We start from the raw sequence: 2500 nt of genomic DNA on the forward strand, positions 1-2500 counted from the left end.
TGCGGCCCCGGACATCTAAGGGCATCACAGACCTGTTATTGCTCAATCTCGTGTGGCTAAACGCCACTAGTCCCTCTAAGAAGTTAGACGCCGACCGAGAAGGTCGCGTAACTATTTAGCATGCCAGAGTCTCGTTCGTTATCGGAATTAACCAGACAAATCGCTCCACCAACTAAGAACGGCCATGCACCACCACCCACAGAATCAAGAAAGAGCTCTCAATCTGTCAATCCTACCTGTGTCCGGGCCGGGTGAGTTTCCCCGTGTTGAGTCAAATTAAGCCGCAGGCTCCACTCCTGGTGGTGCCCTTCCGTCAATTCCTTTAAGTTTCAGCTTTGCAACCATACTTCCCCCGGAACCCAAAGACTTTGGTTTCCCGGAAGCTGCCGGAAAGGTCGTCATGGTAACGCCTCCCGATCGCTAGTTGGCATCGTTTATAGTCAGAACTAGGACGGTATCTGATCGTCTTCGAACCTCTGACTTTCGCTCTTGATTAAAGAAAACATTCTTGGCGAATGCTTTCGCAGTAGTTCGTCTTCCGCCGATCCAAGAATTTCACCTCTAACGGCAGAGTACGGACGCCCCCGTCTGTCCCTCTTAATCATTACTTCGTGCTCCGAAAACCAACAAAATAGAACCGAGGTCCTATTCCATTATTCCATGCAACACTATGCAGGCGAACAGCCTGCTTTGAACACTCTAATTTTTTCAAAGTAAACTTATCGGCCACCGCCGACACTCAGTCAAGAGCACCGACGGAGAACCGAAGGTGAGGCGAACGCAACCAGTGACACGCCTTGCGACGGACCGGCGGCGCTCGCCCAAAATCCAACTACGAGCTTTTCAACCGCAACAACTTTAGCATACACTGTTGGAGCTGGAATTACCGCGGCTGCTGGCACCAGACTTGCCCTCCAATGGATACTCGTTAAGAGTTTTAGGATGTACTCATTCCAATTACAGGGCCTCGTTAGAGTCCTGTATTGTTATTTTTCGTCACTACCTCCCCGTGTCGGGAATGGGTAATTTGCGCGCCTGCTGCCTTCCTTGGATGTGGTAGCCGTTTCTCAGGCTCCCTCTCCGGAATCGAACCCTGATTCCCCGTTACCCGTTATCACAAAGGTAGGCACGTAGCGTACCTTCGACAGTTGATAGGGCAGACACTTGAATGATACGTCGTCGGTGCAGAGACCGTACGATCCGCGTGGTTATCCAGAGTCATCAAACGTCACAGGACGAACCCGGTCGGTTTTGATCTGATAAAAGCGCGCCTCCCGAAGTCGGCGCTTAATGCATGTATTAGCTCTAGAATTACCACAGTTATCCACTTCGCTTACGAGACCAAATAAACCAAGACTGATTTAATGAGCCATTCGCAGTTTCGCTTTACGAGAACTCGTACTTGCACCTGCATGGCTTAATCTTTGAGACAAGCATATCACTACTGGCAGGATCAACCAGATAGCTGCGACAGCTGCGCTCGGCCCTTGCTGGGCCGCCCGGCGCGTGCTCGTCGCATTCGTTTAAGACCGAGGCGATCGCCTGCGGCCGTACTCAGCTTCGACAGTCGCTGGCCGCGACGTCCACGCTCTCGCCGGCAGTGCCAGGCGGAGCGATTTGCGTTTTTTCTTTGCTCGCCCTCTCTCGGGCTCGATCCATTCAGTTTCGCACAAACAAGAGCTCTGCCGGCCGCCTGCAGCGGTGCCTAAAACCCGGGCATAACAATGCGACCGTTCTGCTAGGCCGACAAGCGCTCAAGCCAGACGCTCGATCGAACGCCCCCTACATATTAGTCGAGACAACGGCTCGCTCATTAGCATCGCGTTTGTACTTTAACTTTTTTTGGCTCGGCTTCTTTCGACGCCGATGCCGGCGACGCAACACTCTCTCGCCCGCCAGCCACCGAGAAAAGGGTGCGCTCCGACCGGCCCCGCACCGCTCTTTCTTGGCTCATTCGAAATTACTGTCTTTCGCTCTGACATGCCTTACCTAGGGTTAGGTTAGTATGCTTGCACGTTTGTACTTTAACTTTTTTCGGCTCGGCTTCTTTCGACGCCGATGCCGGCGACGCAGCACTCTCTCGCCCGCCAGCCACCGAGAAAAGGGTGCGCTCCGACCGGCCCCGCACCGCTCTTTCTTGGCTCATTCGAAATTACTGTCTTTCGCTCTGACATGCCTTACCTAGGGTTAGGTTAGTATGCTTGCACGTTTGTACTTTAACTTTTTTCGGCTCGGCTTCTTTCGACGCCGATGCCGGCGACGCAGCACTCTCTCGCCCGCCAGCCACCGAGAAAAGGGTGCGCTCCGACCGGCCCCGCACCGCTCTTTCTTGGCTCATTCGAAATTACTGTCTTTCGCTCTGACATGCCTTACCTAGGGTTAGGTTAGTATGCTTGCACGTTTGTACTTTAACTTTTTTCGGCTCGGCTTCTTTCGACGCCGATGCCGGCGACGCAGCACTCTCTCGCCCGCCAGCCACCGAGAAAAGGGTGCGCTCCGA

The 2500-nt window shown here is 53.5% G+C and overlaps 1 non-coding gene across 1 annotated transcript in view; it reads right to left on the reverse strand.

Annotated features, from left to right (window-relative positions):
- The window catches only part of LOC144431574 (small subunit ribosomal RNA), a 1810-nt gene extending 346 nt beyond the window's left edge, over positions 1 to 1464 (reverse strand). The window contains exon 1 of the ribosomal RNA XR_013480138.1: positions 1 to 1464. This exon is cut by the window's left edge and continues 346 nt beyond it. This is a non-coding gene — a ribosomal RNA (small subunit ribosomal RNA).
- Between the last annotated feature and the right edge of the window lie 1036 nt (positions 1465 to 2500).

Source organism: Styela clava, chromosome 13, assembly GCF_964204865.1.
Source record: "Styela clava chromosome 13, kaStyClav1.hap1.2, whole genome shotgun sequence".
In the NCBI taxonomy this organism is placed as follows: domain Eukaryota; kingdom Metazoa; phylum Chordata; class Ascidiacea; order Stolidobranchia; family Styelidae; genus Styela; species Styela clava.